Here is a 19,651-nt window from a genome sequence, read left to right as displayed (position 1 = left end):
ACCGACTGAGTCACATAGTGCAACAAGGCCGTAAAAGTTCCTCACTGAAGAGAATTTAAACCACCAGCTGTGAGGCTGACGGTCACGACACCAATCTGTGCAGCACGCGTATACCCAGTGTGAGAGCTTTGGAAAAGTTCATAAAACCCACATTGAGAATACCTAAATGCTACTCAGTTATCACTCCTTTATGTGACTCAACTCACATTGAGAATACCTATATTATGTTTATTGCGCCCACTCTGCTAGCAGTGAACTTGATGTCATCAGTCATCATGTTAAAAAAATAAATAAATCTTTATTTGTCCTACCAAATATAAAAGATGACATATAAACTGCATTACTCTTTTACATTTCTGTCTAGAGTCCTGGCAATTGTAATACTGATCAACTTGTGCAAGATATACATTATTCAATTGCGTACAGGCAGTTCTTGACAGAAATTCACACAACTACCAGGCAACAATAGCCTCAGCGAGCCACACTGCGGTTTGTTTCCTATATTTCGGATCTTCTATGAGCCTTAGTAGGTCAATTCCGATATGTGTTAGGCACTGAATTGATTCTAACGCACTAGCGAGTATGAACCTGTCAGCCATCTTCAGTCTGTTGGTCTTCATTCTCAAGGATTTTGTGCCTCTTAATGCAGATGGCGGGATGTGCCACTCACAAAGCTGGCAGAAGCATTGATCATTTTGATTGTGGTTATTAATCGTTTCCAGGCAATGATGTCTGGTAAACGCTGCAGTTTAAGCTGTTAAGAGATCTGCGTGGTCCTTAATTGTTGAGGGAGATGGTGCTTATTGTTTGCCCACTTCAGCAGCCAGAATTCACTCGCATATATTCTCCTAATATGGGCAGGGGTGGCTGACGCCATACAAAATGGCCGAATACACTGTGGTTCTTAAATATCGTGCGGTTGTTGCAGTCTGTTTCACTTGCAAGAGGTGCTGTTTTGTTGCCCAACGTAAGTAGTTTATTTTCTTTACAATCAGGTCAATATGAGACTTGAACGTAAGATTCGTATCAAATGTTACTCCCAGATCTCTATGCGTCTCAACAACTAGGATAGGTTTTGGATGTACGAGCGTAGGCGATTTTTTGAGCGAGTATACCATGATTACAGTCTTCTGCGGATTTAGGGCCAAGCCAAGCCAAATTTGCCCAAGTACACGAATAAGTTCAGAAGCTTATAATTAATCTGCTAACACAATGCCCTACTGTTCATGGACGGTTGGATGGGTGTTAGGATCTTAATATCGTCTGCATAAGTGCATACATCATCCCTACCGTTGCAGAACGGGATCATCATGGCGGTAAAGAGGAGTCCAGATAAAACTCCACCCTTGTGGAACTCCTGCATGGAGTTGGCGTTGGAGGATCTGACTATCTGTGTGGTAATAAATGGACCGACAAGTAAGTAGGGCCTGTAGGAACTTCGGCAAATTTCCTTTTATTTGGAATGTGTCCCTTACTTGAAATCTTAATAATAACAATTCAAATTAATGCGCATTATAATCCCCGCCTCTCCTCTCCTTCGTATACCTCTTTGGGCAGAGCATCCCCTCTCAGCACCCTCTGTACAACATCATGATGTCGACAAAAGTCAAAATCAAGTGTCACTGCAGTGAGTAACCGCGATTGTTTTTAACACAGCACGTGCAGCCCAAAAAACACAAACGGTAAATGTCTTTCTCCAAACCACTAATCGTAGTACTGAGAATTCTGCATCGAATTACCCAATAAGGTCTACGTTAGCACCACAGCTGAAAATGATGTCATTTCCATCTGCAGAGAAACAAACATAATTGGGAAACACGTAACTGCATTAAGGGAGGGAGCCCAAATCCCGAGTTCATACCCCTCACCTCACCGCTCCTAATTGGTATGTACTCTAATCTCTCACCATTTTCTGAGAAAATCTCCGATATCCGAGCTCAGAAAAAGATCTAAAGGGACCTTGTATACAGCGTGAAACGCTGTATACAAGGTCCCTTATAATTTCGATATAATTTCGATTATCGCCGGGTAATACGAAAACGGAGTGTATTCAAACCCCGGTTTCTCTGTGTGATAGAAACCTACCTTAGAACACACCGATGATCGAAAGAACCATAACATCTCCTGAGACCCACTACACGAGTCCTGCTTAGATATACCCTGAATCACATCGGCAACTGACTCGAATCCTTTCAATTGATGGAAAGATAATTTCCCTTCAGCTACCGATTTTATGAAATCGAAGAACATTCTGAAGTTTCCCAAAAGGTGAGTCACCTTTTATATTGTTTTATTCAATTGTGACGTCACTCTTGAGACAAATGAATTTTACATTTTCCTGTCGGTAGGTTCCAAGGGTCATTGGGCTAATTGTTGTCAGCTGCATTATTCGATGTACAGTTGCCCTTAGTCTTGATTAAAGGTCAAACGTTGCTTATTCAATAAAATGGGCATTGTCTCTAATTCGACATAATTTATGGTAATATTCGTTTATTATACAGAAAGGACCTGTATATTATTCGTTAATTGTACAGGTGATTTCAGAATTGTACAGAAGAAATGGAAAATATTCTACAGCTGAAAACAACAAAAATCTTTTCAATAAACATGTCTTAAAGTCTTTATTTCCGAGCTATTAAACATTAATCATAAAATAAAAAATATATATGTATATTGGAAACGGTAAAACATATTTGTTATCAAAATGTATGTCATAAATTAGGCAGTAATGAGAAGACAACAGGTTCCTTGCTAACACTGTGGACACTAAATATAATTACAATTAGAGTATTCTCCATAAATCTCTGAAGGAACCACATGAACCCTACGCTCCCTGCGAAAGTAAGCTCTTGTAGATCATGTGTTGGGAGTAGACCATGAGGGTAGACATTGTAGACCATGGTGTTGAGGCTACGGGGTTACCGGTGATGTCCCATTACTGACACCTAATATCGTGTCCATTAATGCAAAGATTTACTAGACGAGATAAACAAGAACCTCACGAGCCGAAGCTTTCTTGGGTAGCACAGTTGGTACGATCGCCGTCCCCTCCACACCATGAAAAAGATATGAGTTCGAGTCCTGTCAATTACGTGAGGAATTTTTATTGGCCTTCTTTACAACGTGGCTGAGTTAGTCGGTCTCAAACGATGGTAGCCTGGTTTTTCTCCAGGAAACTGAAGTTTTCCTTGCAGCAAACGGAAAATCTACCCTAAACACACGGTTATTTACAGACAATATACAATTAGCACGGCTGTAGTCGCTGATGCTCCTAAAACCCTACTACAACAATACCAGCTGGTCACTGCGAAGAGATTTCCACATGGATATTCATAAAAAAAAAGCCCAGATAATATTGGCATGCTAATAATTGAAAAGCTGAGGTAAGATCTCTCATATCCAAATTTCATTTATCCTCTAATGATGCCAGCACCGGGTTAGCAAAAGAATGAGGCATTTCATCGAGACAGCGTGCAAGGTGGTAATGCCAATCAATATTAATCAGACTGGCATTATTAATATTCTGCATGGTCATGTTCTGCCTCAGTACTCCTGAGTTCCTGGGATGAAGGCCGCATCCAATTTTTATGGTAAAGTGGGGCATCAACTCTTAAATTGGCCAGCCGTACCATCAGATTGAATCCTATTGAGAAATGGATTCTATTGAATGGAAAGTGAAAATATAACAGCATCTACTTCAAAATGGCCTAACATTTATGCAAACTATTTAAGAGGTGTCTCGCTGAATCCCTACCAATGAGAATTCATGAAGTAATTGGTGTTTAACGAGGGTTACACACTTGAATAAACATTACACACGTCACTAATTTTTGTTCGATCTCTGAGAGTTATATGTTATTTATTTATTTATTTATTTATTTATTCATTCAATTGATTACTAGTTACAATTGTACCTTGTCCGGCGAGCAAGCCAGAGGAGCTAAAAAATTTCATTCTGCAAAAAGACAGAATATCTTCGATTCTCGTTGTTTAGAATAACTTCTTCAAGTCAAGTGCAACATATGTGGAATATGAATGTACTTGCTGAATAAATGTCACTGTACACTAACATTACAAATCACAGTTCCCTCTAAACAAAGAGAAGTTTCATAGGCATGCTGAAGAGAAAGCGGATCCAGTGAAGCTACAAGTGCTGTGTATGTATATTCCTAAACAGCTGTACACGGCTCGTTTATGGTATACAGTATTGTGAAACAGTAGAGGATGTAATGCTACGAATTCTAGATGATATTATTCCTTCTTTACAAGTCCACGGGGAAGAGTAACAAGTCTTCCAGAGTTCAGTCCTCCATACTGATATTTGGCCTTCTTTTCTGATGGCTTCAAAATCTGAATTAGCACATGCGCGTATAGTGTGTGGCAGCATGCGAATGAGCTCCGATTAAAGTTACTAATTTGTGCGGTTATACCGTTTTGATTTTCGAGAAAGATGTTCTAAAGAATTCCTCTGGTGATGATCTGTCCGATAATGATGCCAAATCGCCTACATCTTCCTCAGGTAATGTTTTTTTTATATATTATTTCTTGACTGAGTGTATCAATACGATACAGTACTTCCATTGTCCAACTGTAGAACAAAAGCAGTTGGCTATTGACAACCAGTGTTCGACGACTGTGAGTGCTCCCACCTCTTGGTATCTAGGTCATTGCCTCCGGCTGTTTTAAAGACTTCGCCTGAAATAATCTAGGGAGTTGTGCTACCACAAACACCGCCTAATCCCTTTTAGAGCAATTGTCAAAAGTGTTCTGCTTCGCCTTCGTTTTTCCGCCCTGGTAGGGTAACTACTAAAATCATTACTGTCGCTTTCCGTCATACTGCAATGCCGACCAGGAACACCAAAAATCAACTAAAGACGACTACTGTCGTTTGCAGCCGCTGCAACAAAGAAGTCAGTGAAGTGGTCTCGTGTAAATTATGTTTCGCCCTGCTTTGCGAATCATGTTCGGGCCTAAAATCCTTACATAAATTAAATGCCCCGCGTCGCAAGAATTTCACGTGCGTTCCTTGCAAGAACAACCAGCCGAAAAAATTTAGGTCCTGCGAGCAGTTTACCAGTTGCACAGATAATCAAGTTGGTGAAGCGATCGCAGTTCCATTAGCAGATGATAATGATACATCACCCACTTCCAGCACCTCAGCTACTGATACATTTCATCCAACTGACTGCTTCCCAGATATAAGGGCCGGATCCGTGGAACGGCTTTTTTCCCATTGTGATATCACTAACGCCGCAACCTGTTCGGTTGACCCTGATGATGAAGACTCTAGCTTCTCTAACTTAACAGATGCAAAGGATAAGTCCCACCATCGCAGTGTCGCCACTGTAGCAACTCAAACAGAAGACTTCGCCAATATCCCGCATGCACAGCCAACAATGCATGCAGATCCCCAAAGAAGGAACTCCCCGCCTTCTATCATGTTTACTAATGTGTCTACACAAACTGATTTTTCGCTTGCTGAATCTTTGTTTCCTAGCCACTCCACGTGCCTCTTCAAGAACCGTAAATCACTTGAAATTATTATAACATCAATACTTGAAGATATCAAACACCGTATGCTCTGCACTACTAATAACTACGTATCCGCCATAGCTGATAACTTTTCTCAAGATCCAAGTTTGTGTACATATAATGATGGTGGTCCAGCTATTAAATGCGCTACGACTCAGACCTGCGCTACTAATCAGGATCACAATAACTTATCCTACAGCACTAATGCACTGAATTCTGGCCAAACACTAAATTGCCCCGAGATCCAGATAGGCAAAGAACTTCCTTGCCAGGAAAACCAGACCAGAAACCCTGCCAATCCTAAGGAAGAATCAGCTAATCCAGATAAACCACTTAGTGTCCCACTCCACAAATCACAGAAGCCATCTACTACATTGCAATGGAAACCCAATCCTGAAACTATCGTCGAGCCTTACTCGTACTCAAGCCGAGTGTATCAACCTACAATGCCGAAGAAACCTGAAATCCACAATTGCGGCCCCCCACTGCTAACATTACAACCATCCCGGGCGGAAGTTGTAGCTGCACCTCCTCCTACACTTGTGGCCCAGAGTTACTGCAGTAAGCCTCGCCATCCTGAAGAGGGTAAAATGGGAACCCCAAATGTACTAAAGAGAAGGCGATCATTTAAAATGGGCACCTCGGCCACCTCCAGGCTGCAGGCGATGAATCCACCAACTGTCCGTCTTCGACGAAGTCTATTCGTTTCCCGACTGGCCCCAAATACAACTCCAGATGATATCGCGTCATACATAATGCATGAGCTGCACTTTACTGTGTCCGTCACACTTCTTAAGAAAACACCCCTGCATACATCGTTCAAAGTTGAGTGCGATGCACAGAATTTCAGCTCCATATCAGCGACTGCTCTCTGGCCGTCTGGATCATTACTCAGGCCATACTACGAACCTAAATCCAATATCACCCCACGCCTAGCCATGGCTAATGCGCTATCCCACCAAGACTGCTCCCAAACATGACGGTTTGATAGGCATTCCTATTCTCAGAAGCCCCAAAACCAGGAATCAGGGTCACACGATGATGAGCCCTATACATACCCCGATGACAAAACCTCTGATCAATCTCTGCAATACCACAGCTACAATGAAATCCACCCTCAGCTCATACCAACTATTGTAACCAACCGTGCTAAAAAGCCAACAAAGAAAATAAATAATGTCCTCGAATTAGCACTCGTGAAGGTCTCGTGTCACCTTACACTCATGATTTTTTATCAAAATGTTCGTAGTATTCGGAATAAGCTCGAGACACTTGAGCAGATGCTTCTGTCCCAAATGGCTGACGTCATCTGCATGTCTGAAACCTGGCTGGAACCACAACAAGAATCAATTGCCTCCGCCCAAGCTGCTGGTTACAAATCTTTCTTCACCTCCCGCTCTCATACCTGTGGTGGGGGCGTTGCTGTTATCATAAATGCCAGTAAACTTGAGTTCGTACATGTAGTCTCCAGGAAATCCAATCTATTCGAAGCATTGATAGTAACGGTCAAGATCAACTCTTGCTTATTAGATCTCGGTGCAATATATACACCCCCAACCCCCGATGCTCAGACAATCAATGATATTGTATCCTGGCTAATAAATACGCTTCACACATCTGCTATCCACCTCATCTGTGGGGATTTTAACTTACCACCAAATCTCCAACATCTTCATGAGTCACATATGGCTAAGATTGCACCTAGTGGCCTCAGGATCATAAACGAAGGCCCAACTAGAGGTCTTCATCGCCTGGATCTCATATTATCGTCTGGTTCCTGTAGCGTCGACATTAAACCCGAAACACACTTTGAATCCGATCATGAACCCATCGTAGTCCTATTGCAGCTCCCAACGCCCAACTTTAATGTCTCCCACTACGTCAAAAGGAAGATCATCATCTCTCCCACCTTCCTACAACCGAACAGATGCCTTTATGCAACAAGATTAATTCCCTCGGAAGTTCTCGAATCAGGAGATCCGGAACTGGCTCTAGACATATTAACTAGATGGTTGCACACTGTTACTATGTTCTCAGCAGCTAAACAGGTCAGTATCTCCGCTAGAACTAATGCTTGGTGGTCTTCGGAGCTAAATCACAGTTTCAAGTGCAAACAGTCCCTCCATAAACAATGGAAACAGTCTGGTACAGCATATTACCGAACTCAGTACTCCAAAGCTAGAGCACTGTTTAATAGACTGAAATCGCAAGCCATTAAAGAATACACTGACAAGACCTTATCCAAAGGCAAAGTGCCATATACCCGTAACTCTGAACCAGATTCCAATTTCAATCCAGTTGAATGGATCAACTATGTAGCCAGATTCCAAGACAACATCACACAACCATATGATTACCAACCAGACCCCATTTCAAGTCCAGATGATGAGCTGTTTTCCATTCAAATTGATCGACAGCAGCTTCGTCAAGCCATCAACTCGCTGCGTCCGTCATGCACCGCTGGCATCGATAATGTCCCACATTTCATCGTAAAGTGCCTCAGTCCATATATCCTTGATCCTCTGCTCTACTTCTTCAACTCCATCCTCTCTCATAGAGTGTTTCCGGCATCCTGGAGCAAATACAGTCTTGCCCCACTACCTAAAGTTCAACTACCAAGCCAGCCGAAGCACTATAGACCGATCTTCACTGCATCCACGCTCCTAAAGCTACTGGAAAAAGTCCTTCTTCCGCATATAACACGCCATCTTCTTCCACAATCATCAAAACAACTCCATTATGTCCTCCCTAATAGATCAACTGTCTCCAACCTTCTGGCAGTCCAAACGGAAGTTTTAAATGCATTTGAGGCCAAATCAGAAATGGCGGTTGTTTATGCCGATATTGAAGCTGCTTTTGATAGCCTCAACATCTCAGCCCTTCTGAATCTCCTAACCAATTTCTTTCGGATCAAAGGTGACGTTTTCGCTTTTCTGCACTCGCTCCTCCGGAACAGAACAGTGTACCTCACTCATCGTAACCTCTGCTATACCCGATCCATCAATGCTGGTGTGCCGCAAGGTGGCATTTTATCGGGGTTACTTTTTACCGCCCTCCTTATTCCGTTTGTGTGTAACAGAGATGATGTCATTACCTACGCCGACGATATAAAGTTCCTAACGGAAATACCACCATCAGCCGACAGGGGAGTGATCACATCGAAAATCTGTAATAAGATCACAGCTTTCTCTAGCCATCTCAACCATTTCGGTCTCAAACTGAACCCCCAAAAATCCGTTATTATGGTTTTTTCTCTGAAGAAGTGTCCCACATCCATACAACCCTCACTGCAGGGTGCAGTTATTCCAAGTGTTACTAAACACAAAGATCTCGGTGTAACCTTCGACCCAAACCTTAGGTTCAACTGTCACATCGAATGTGTTCTACGCAAGATCAACCGAATGCGCTGGATTGCCCGTCAACATCTTCTTCATAACACAGACGCAAGAACCACAATCAGATATCTGTAAACCATTGTGTATCCTACCTTTCTGTATGCCTCTGAAATATGGGCATCCGCAGTACCTTCTCTCATGAAGCCCATCTTCGCCAGTGAATACTGGATATTGAAGTGGGCAACCCACAAACATCGACTCCCCCCTCAGCAGAGGACCACCAGCATGGCCGACCAACTCCAAATCCCGCGGCTGCCTCAAATAATCAGCATGAGGAGAACTGCGATCACAGTCAAAATGCTGGTTGGCAAAATGAACTCCCCTGACTTCTGGGATATATGCCAGTGGCATGTTCCACTTCCGTCCTTACGAGCCATCCCTCTTCTTCAGCTACAACGGAACAGGCTGAAGATCAGTGACAGATTCCTACCTGGACAGGTACTTCCTACAGTACAAGCCCTGCTAATGATCGGAGTTGACCTCCAGAAATTCGCTTCTGATCGCAATTACAGGCGCTCGTTGGCCGAACTTGTTCCCCTTTTGTTTGGTCCCTGATGTCGACTCATACTGATATCTCCATTTGCTATCTCCTATGAGGTGCATAACGGCACGTCGCAGGCAAATCGACGAACTGTCTTCACAAGAAAATGCAATACCGAACAATAATTTGGCATTGTGAAATTTTCTGACTTGTGTGAATATGCTTAAATATGTGCTTTGTACATATGAACGTGCACATACCTTGGTGTACTGTCTGCCTCACAACTATGTGCATACTCATATCTATTGAATGGCTAATGCTACGTTTTTAATTGTTATGTAATCTTTTATACTGCACAAATTTTTATACTGTACATATTTTTATATTTCTATATCATTGTCAAGCCCCTGGCCTCCTGGCTGTGGCGGGCACATTATTGTATCTGTATCTTTACTGTACAATAAAGATTTTCTTCTATCATACCACCAGCTTTTTCAAATTCTCCACAATAATTTGGTGCTAAGAAAAGGGTAACAAGCTGGCGTTTAGCATAGAACTCATATTAATCTTCTACAAACTGATGGGCTCGATATATGAAATCCAAATCATGATGGTCCAAGAACTTGCTAACAACATCGGCTCCAAATGTGAAAGATACACCACTATCATCTTCTCCCGAAACTTGGACATCTTTATCTGTATCTGACCACAATTAGTTACGTAAGAGACCTGTATCAGGTACATCTATCGGCCTCATAATTCGCTTTATTTGTTCAATAGACTGAAGATCAGTTGGCAAACCACCATGGCAACAGAATAGTTTTTCATCTAAAATTGCAGCTGTTGGTAGGCAGTTAAACAATCTGTGAATGTTTTCCATAGTTTAATGTAATAGCATCTTTTGCACTCCTCATACAATCCATAAATTCTGTTGATACTGGCACGCTCATGGTTTTCCCTCATGATAAAGAAATTTTCTAGGTGTTTGACTTTGTAGGTTAAAGCGTACAGATGGTTTCCAAAGATTGCTTGCCCCGTTCAGCACAATCAAGGAAAAGATAGTTGGCTTCTGGTGGAAAACCTCCAAAATCAAACAGACGTAACAGACCAGTATACTGTCCATGTCTATCACTATACATCTTGAGAGGGGCCTCCAATTGAAGCAATATTGGTTGGCTGAGAATTATTTCCGTAGACTTGAGACAGAGGCTATGGACCTCAGCTTCAGTAAGATGCGCAGTTTTTCTCGGTCGACATCCACGAAGTAAATCAAATATAAAGATAGCGACACGTTAATGAAAGATTTAACGTATCATCTGTGTGGTACTACACCGAAAATAGTGGAGAATGAAAATACCTGGATAATTATGCAGACAGACGTACTCTGAATGATCACTGTTTCCTGGTAACCCTACTAATTCTAAGAAGCGACGAAAACACTAATCTTAAGTACCCTGCAGCACATCCTCATCGTTGGGAGTGAACCAGAATGATTCTTACTCTGATTTGTAGCAACATTGGAATGACAAATAAAAGAAACGCTACACGTTTCGTGGCGTGAATTTCTTGAGTTATATATGGCCAGTCTCTCGGAGCTAAACTCTACATTAGACATCTTAATAACTGTATAGCACCCAGCGTTTTTTTTTTATATTTATTATTTATTTAGTTATTTATGCTTCACCCCTGAACAGCCTTCAGGTAGGAGGGTGCCTATATACATTTGTACATTATAACGTAGACAGCAAAATAGAAATCGTACATAAATTCCGCATATATAAACATTAGTTTCTATAAAATAATACAGGAAAAGGTAGAGACACATACGCATCCTAATAGATTCATATACAACTAATACATATACATACAAACAAATAATAATTTAAAACAAATTAATTCTTCAGCAAAATAGAGTTCTTGGGAGATTCCATCCTGAAAGAGATAATCAGGAAACTTGTACAGTTGTATGTGGTGGTACATGTCCTGAATCTTCTCAGATCTGTATGCTTTCTCATCACAGAACTTGTGGGGATCAATCTTCAGGGTGTTGTACGTTTGGAGGATGTTAGACGGAAAACATCTTCTAAACATAGTTAAATTCGGTAATAAGCTTCTCAGGGAAATATATGTATTATTGCAAAGGACGCTGGAAAGCTTAGGGCCTACAACAAGATTATGGACATTTGGGGCGTCAAGGCGATCGGTGAGGAGATGACAGACATTGCGCAGATTTCCTCCAATGAGAAACTGATTCCAAGAAGTGGAACCAAGGTTAGCATATATGATTGATCTTGAGATGGTGAAAGGGTGGCCATTAACACGGTTCAACCACCTTAAAATCCAGTACTCGATACCCATGAATTTTTTTATGTTATTGAGGGAAGCAGAGGACCAGATCTTTGAGGCATACATGGGAATCGGAACGAAACATGTTTGAAGGTGAATGGCAAGTTTTTGGTTGTTTACTCTAGTACGTTCCTGTCTTATTGCCCACATTGCTGACAGAGTTTTTGCTTTAGTGTTGGCGAAGTGCTGTTGGAAGTTCAGGCCTTCATCTCACTTGAGCCCTAGATTAGTGTGAGTAGAGACCTTTTGGACCTTAATACCATTGATGTATATGTCTATGTTCATCTTCTTCTTCAGGTTGGTGAAAGACATTTGTGCTGAATTGGTCGGATTTATGTCAGTTGATTAAGTTTACCTATCGATAATTGTAATACTGTAAAAGATTATTTTAGGGTTCTTTAGGCGCATCAACAACTTATAAATTGCGTGTGTTTTGAGGTCGATTTTCTTTTTGCTAGAACTGGAAAGGAAACTCGAGTTTCCAATAGAAAAACCCAGGCTACCCTTCCCGGAGGCCCACTAATTCAGACACATGGTGAAAAAGACACATAAATCGACGCATTTAATTCGATTTAACCATTTTAGAATTAAATACGTCGATCGAAACGTATAGACAATCCCCTCCTCAGCTCCATCACATACTTCTACGAATTATGAGTCAACACGTTGTATCATCAGAATGATGACCAATCAGAAGTCAAGAATGCAGTCAGCAACCACATTTGTTCTTAAACACAACACATATATCCCGAATCAGAGTAAATGCATTTATCTCAGCTACTAACAGAGAAGTACCTAACAGTTCTGAATTTAAATATTGTCAAATTAGTTCCACGTTAGCCCCTTCACATGCATGAGTTTGATCTCTTCTACATGCTGCAGAGTTTGTAGAGAAATGAAATTAACCACAGATCATCGAGAAATACGCAAATTGAATTAAAGTGGTATACTTAAGTTCCGAGTTCATGCCCCTCACCGCACCACTTCAAATTGGTATGCACTCTTGGATTACCCTGCCATACGTTTAGCGAAATACTGGACATCTTAGAAATTAGTAAAGCCGCCACTTCATCTCAGCAAAAGGATATCCAAAGGGGAATTATGGATTGCAAAATCTATAAATTGTATGCAACTTATGCAATTCAAATGTAGAAATTTGATTTTTTAGAATAATGCCAAATTGCTTCATGGCAATTGAAGCCATTAGGCGACACCATATAAATTGAAAATCCAAACTGTTGTAAGGCCTCTCTCTGGAGACTAAAGGCAAATGGAAGAAGGTTGAGTTCAGTAAGAGACTCTTACCAATGGACCTTTGCGACAGCAAATGATGTCAAAGTGAAGATCTGTCGAATGCTTCTCGCTGATTGGTTGCTAATGACCACGCTTTTGAGTTTGAGTGAATGATGCAAGCTAGTATAGAGTTTTGTTATTTTGTTAAGTATTTCACAAAGGTGTCCAAGAGGAAACCTGAAGGCTTCCTGTATATTGTCTTGTACATTGTCTTTCTATAATGACTGTTATTATTTGTTGGTGATATACTGTATTTTGCAATTGTCTTAGATTACGTCAATCAGTTGCTCTTTAACCTTCAAAAGGCATTCGCCGGTGTGAGGAAAATTTAAGTAATTCTCAAACATATTCTTACAATAAACAGTGTCCAGCTGAAATAAAATGAAAAATAAGTGTGACATTTAATTTATGTTGACATTTAATCCCTCTGTTTTCCTCGTCCTACATGACCCGAAATGAAATTTAAGTGGCTCTCGTTTTTTATTTATGCTTCATGACTTTGTTTCTTCAAAGACAATTCTATATTTTTCTTATTTTAGGAAAAATACAATTTTTTGCAGTTTTTCTATAATTAACCTATATTTTCATTGGGTCACATGACCCAATATAAAAAGAAAATGTTTTATGAGTGTCTAAAATTAACTTTTAAATTATTTTATGAGAGGAACAGAATACATTTACTATAATAAGATGCTTACCATAAGACTATGCTCATATTTTGAGAATTAGAAAAGTTTCTGTAAGCTTTTCTACGAGCTCGAACATGTCTACGCATGCATTGATGCAAATCCAGCAAAAATGGATGATTTATAAGATTGTGAGCCACACTAGAGATCACGAGGAATGTTTTATTTGAAGAAGAAAACCACACAATTGGAGACAATAATTACGAATCTTCAGAAGAGGATACTTCGGACCAGGATTCTTTTACAAACAACACAGAGCAAGCTGTGCAAGCATAACGATCAGATCATCGAAGAATAAACACTTTCTGAAACCTGTTGTTGCAAAAGGGAAAACTAATCATTGGCCACTGATTATATTTTACAACGTGCTTGGCGTAAGGGCTGACAACGCATTTGTTTTGTGGAGAAGAATTAACCCAGACTGGAGAGAGAATCTTTTCAAAAGAGAGCAGTAATCATAGAAGAATTAGGCAAATCACTGAGAACTTCGAATATTTCCCTGAGAAGAAGAAACCCCAGAACCGATCAAGATGCTGCCATTGTAAGGGGAATTCAAGAAACGGAAGCGTGACCTTCACGATCAGCTGCCCCCATAAACGATGCAAATTTTGGTCTTTAAGTCTCTATGACAACAAAACTAATATGATATGGTGCATATGCAATAAGTATTTGTGTAAAATTCATGTCATATATAACTACCTAATCGCAAAAAAGTAATGTCTCATTCTTTTTATCAGTTTAGGTAGAAATTTTGCTAATTACAGGCTTTTTCTATCTTACCATTATTGGAATGCATCTCCTTATACGCACTCCGTATTCGTTTTTGTATAATAAAACATTTACTTTGCATAATCTTGTCATTTCTAACAAAAATTTATAACGGAACTACACTGCTGGACAAAAATAACAGAACAGAGATGAAGCGAGAAATAAATTTCGTCCGGTGGTGATGTATCGTAAACAAACGTCAAACGAGGGGATAGAGAAATTTCGGACGATTACCCAAGCTCGATATAAGGGTGTCTGTAAGATTCTACAACAATCGGTTAAAATAATTGAAAATCAGTGAAATTTTGCATATATGCCTCATACAATATCCATAGCAGCAACAGATCCTATTCTTCCACCAAGACATTCCTTAGCGACAACCAAGGGTGTCCCACACATGTTCGATCGGGATTAAGTCTTCTGATCTTGCTGGCCAAGGCAATCGTTGGATATCTTCATTTTCAAGAAATTTCTCCACCACTCGAGCTCTATGTGCAGTGGCGTTGTCGTGCATGAAAAGAAAATCTGAGCCAACCGCACCCCTAAAATTAGCAGTTAGGGTTTGAGGATCTGTTCTTGGTACCTCTGCACAGTTACGGTACCCCTATCAAAAACACCAAGAGAGGTGAGTTCTTTGATCATTATTCCGCTCGCCACGAGATCGTCGCTTGCATCGTAAGTGTTCTTCTTTCTGATGTCGGAGGAATGGTACCGCATTCCTCATTGTCCCCAGGTAAAATTACGACTAGAATCTGTTCATAGGCTTTAGCCTACAAAGCAGATGAGTCCCGTTTATTGGAATCAGCACAGAACAGAACTGTACTCAATTTGTCAGCGCACCAAGTCACATGTTCATGGCACCAGTTTCGACGACTTCTGAGGTGGCTGATGACAGGAAATCACAGAGTTCCGCCTTGCTGGTAGAGCCAAATAGTGGTCTGTTCTGGTTGAATGTAGCCCTTGGCCAGCTCTTCTTAAAGTGGCTCGTCCCTCCTGACACTGCTTTAATAGTGCCGAGGCGTTGAAGGAGTCTATAAGATTAGCTTAATGTATTACTGCATCACACATTAAGCCAACGTGCCACCTCCACCCGCGACTGTCACTTCAAGTTATCCAACGGCCTGCCATCTCAAAGAATCACCTAAAAGACGATGATTTGCCATCCTCAGTACTGCACATGTGGCTCTCCCACTGAGCAAGCCAGAAAACGGAAATGAAGTAATGTACTCGCAGCCTGGGTTTTTATAGGCATTAATAATTTGCATAATGTGCGGTTCTGTAAGGTGATGGATCGATTTCTATTTTAAACTCGGAATTTGCACCTCAGGATGCATGTTATATTAAATATTTACCACCGGCGACACTGTTCACAATAAAATATTCAGGGAAAACATTTTTGTTGTATTAATGGTGTTGAGCAACGTGCATCACTTGTATATAACCCGAGGGGGAACTCGTAGTAAGGGCTTTAAGAGCATCAGCGACAAAGGCAATATACTGCATGCAAATTGCGTGTGTTCTGTGGTCCAGTTTCTGATTGCTGGACGAAAAACCCTAGTTTCCGGGAGAAAACCCAATGCTAGCCTGTCCCGAGACCAACTAACTCAGCCACTTTGTGGAAAAAGCCCGGTAAAAATTACCCACGTCATCGTTTGGACTCGAACTCAGATCTTTTCCACCCGGTGTGGGGAGGACGGCGATTCTACTAACTGTACTATCCACTAGGGCATAGCCCCACGCGTACAAGTGCATTGTGGATTTAAGAGAAACAGCAAGGTTAAAATAGTTTGTATAAAAATAGAGATAATTTTGAGTTTACTGAAGTTGGAATCACTGTACAAGCTAACGATCTCTCTCTGTTTGTGGATTTTATTGAAAACAGAGCACTCAATGAGTTATGCGAGACTTGGTTTAAATAATAATAGAGGGGAAAGGGAAAAATATTATTATTTAAATAGTTTTGGCGTTACGGGTTTCAATTTGGAGGGGTCGCATTTTGGTTAAAGTACATGTCGTCTACTCTTGGTTCAAATAAAAAAACAAAATATGTGTATTGTTCATTAGTGAGTAGAACAATCCGACGTGATGCAGATAATCAGAATGATGGGGCACTTGATAAATTTCATGACGTCACAATAGATATATTTTTCAGTGTTTTCTGTGTTTTACCTAATAATCAAATGGATTCTATAAAAGAACGAAGTGTAGTAAAGAAATTCACTGTGGACTTTCGTTTCTGGTCCACTGTCCAGAGTTTCAAAATTCAATATTTTAATTTAAAGTTAAAATTTGAATTAAATTTTAGAATTTAATGATTTAATGATTAAGAATCAATTAATTTTTAGCTAAAGATTAAAAATGGATTAAATTTGAGTTAATTGATTAAGAATCAATTAATTTTGAAAATTAATTCTTAATTGCTATTGAAAGTTAATTAAGAAGTAATTTTCAAAATTAGATGGGTAGCCGTGAACGTGCTCGGGTGGGTGTGTGCTAAGAAATTATCCGCACTGTGGGAGCATTCGCAGTTTACGAATAGAGATATACGTAAATTGCGAGTGTCGACCCAACATTAATGTTGGGTTCACTTGTTCATGAACAAGTCTAGGCAGTTTCCTTGTGCACTGGTCCACAGGACGAACGGACAAGGCAATTTCCTTGGTCATTGGTCCACAGGACGAACGGACAACGCAATTGCCTAGAGTTATACATAGAAAACATGTGCGCTTGCATCTCACGTATAGTGCTGGATGACCACTCTTGACCTCTCTCGGTGCTTAGTTGTGGTCAGAGATTTTGGCTCGCTTAATAAGAAGAGAAGACGGAGGAACATTGAAGGAGGTTGACTTGTTATTGAGAATTCCGTGTAGAAAGGTGGTGAGGTGGGCAGAGGTTTTATCGGAGTGCCAAAGGAATTGGGGTGGTTTGAAAGTGCTGGGATGAAGCGAGATGTTTCAGGTGGGTACGTGTGGGTGGGATTTAACAATAGTTGCATTACATGCGCCCCACTTCGAAGTACAAAATATCTCGTTACCCTGAACTATAAAACGAACATTTATTTTTAATATTTGAGAAAATAATGTCGTTTAATTAGTTTTTTTATAATAAAATAAATCTTTATTGTGATGTTGTTTTGATACTTACAACGTAAAAGCCCATAACGGCGAAAATTGTTTGGGTTTAACATACACAAACTTGAATAACATAAAATGTTTACAGAGCATGAACACTAAGCGTACACGGTCTTAATAAATTCCAGTTGTCCTTCAGGCGTCGAATTCAGTATCTAGTCTAGAGATTGAAGCATCTGCTTCGGAAGGAACCTGATAGGAATGGCAAGCCTGTTATGGCAGCCACGTAATACGAGTGTCGCTAGAAAGCGTAGAGTTACAATCAGGTCCACTCTAAAGTGCCTGGTTAACAAGCTCTGTATATCCATTGTCTTTCTTTGTATGGACACCCTGTTCCGATCACTGAGGGAGCATTCGCACAGTGATCGGAATGGACGCCCTTTTCCGATCTTCCCATCTTTGGCTCCATTCAAGAAGCTCTTTTTTTTTAGGTGAGTTTCCTAAAGCATGGTCCTCGAGTGCCAAGTGATCCTGTGAAATTTATAGAGCTGAACTTTCTAGGCGGATTAGTTAAATTTCGTTTTAAGCGTCTCTTGTCTTTGTTTTGTTTCAAGTGATTCTTTGTTTGCACCTTTGTAAATGCACCTTTCCTTTGTTTTATGTATTTCTGAACCGTTTTAACCCAACTAGTTTTCTCAACCCGCTTTCTCAACTAGTGGCACCGCTGCTGCCTCATGGCGGGGTGTTAAGAAATTATACGCAATACGTATAGCTGTTCTAATTTCCTGTTCTAATATATAGCTGTTGTAATTTGCAGAAGTGCAAATTCAAACAGCTACCAGCTTTTTTCAAACCCACTGATGGACACAGCTATCTTGAAAAGTTCTCCAAGCAAAGTTTAACACCACAACTCAACCATGATAAAAGCACCCAACGATGCAAACAATACCAAGTGTGTAGCAGGCTCAGGATAAAGAATTGTAAACATATTGTGGTATCTGTAAAACACTAGCTACCACAATATGTGTCCAATAATTCATACAACCTTTACAAAACCTCAAAACACTGTAGACTTCGCACCCAGAAGGATGAATGACGACAAAACGACAGTAGTCTCAGCTAGTCTCTATTCAACGTCTTCCTTCTTGCAAACACCTTATCCGCATAAAGTTTTCACGATTATCTAGCAATTTAGGAAAATCTGTCAAGCAATAAACTTCAGTAAGAGAGTGAAGTTCATGCCTCAAGTCCACATATAATGCACACTTAAAAATTAGGTGTTGAACTGTTTTCAATTCACCACACGGACACAAGTCAGCAGACAGACCCAGCGTATACAGCTTTGATTTAAGGCTAAAATTACCTGATAGCAAAACGGAAACATATGCTGAATGAACACAAAAAAACATCAAATTATGATCCCCTGTAAATGATTACATCTACCTGTATATTTATTTTGTCTGTAAATTGCGTGTGTTCTCTGGTGGATTTGCCCGTTTGCTGGACGAAAAAACCCCAGTTTCTTTGGGGAAAAAACCTTGCTGTCTATGCCTGTGAGCGAGTAACTCTGCCACGGAGTGAAAAAATCCCATTAAAGTTCCTCGCGTCATCGAAGGGATTCGAACCCAGGCCACCCAATGTAAAGAGAACGGTGACGATACCACTGTGCTACTCGCGCAGACAATGAACACATGGTCTAGGTGTGTTTGTTTTAGTTGCGATCTCCAGAGGTCCCCCTATATGCCGCTGTAGCATCTGAAAAGCCGAGGGTGGCAAGTGTGTGTGTAAATATGTGTGGTGTTATGTTGAGTGTTGAGTGCCCGCACCTGGCGACTTCGCAGCCGTGGGCAGGGGGCACCTGGACCCTTTTTCCCAGACTCCCAACCTAGGCCTCGAGGATGCGCGCCAGGGACAACTTCATTACCAGAGACAGTTATTGGGGCTATCAGGCAAGCCTGGGAACCCCAATGTATTTAGGGAAAGGAAGTGGAGATAAGAATGAGATTTAAGGGGATTGGAAGGAAAGGGAAGGGAAAGTTGGATAGAAGATAAGGGGAAGAAGAATAGATATCTACTGAA

The 19,651-nt window shown here is 40.7% G+C and overlaps 1 pseudogene; it reads right to left on the bottom strand.

The window, feature by feature from the left end:
* Positions 1-4,251: 4,251 nt before the first annotated feature.
* The window catches only part of LOC150085215 (serine/threonine-protein phosphatase PP1-beta catalytic subunit-like), an 80,371-nt pseudogene continuing 64,971 nt past the window's right edge, over positions 4,252-19,651 (bottom strand).

This window comes from Mastigoproctus giganteus, chromosome 5, assembly GCF_048544385.1.
Source record: "Mastigoproctus giganteus isolate SK-2022 chromosome 5, ASM4854438v1, whole genome shotgun sequence".
Taxonomy (NCBI): domain Eukaryota; kingdom Metazoa; phylum Arthropoda; class Arachnida; order Uropygi; family Thelyphonidae; genus Mastigoproctus; species Mastigoproctus giganteus.
Note: the sequence above shows the minus strand (reverse complement) of the source record. Positions and strands in the feature narration are given on the sequence as shown.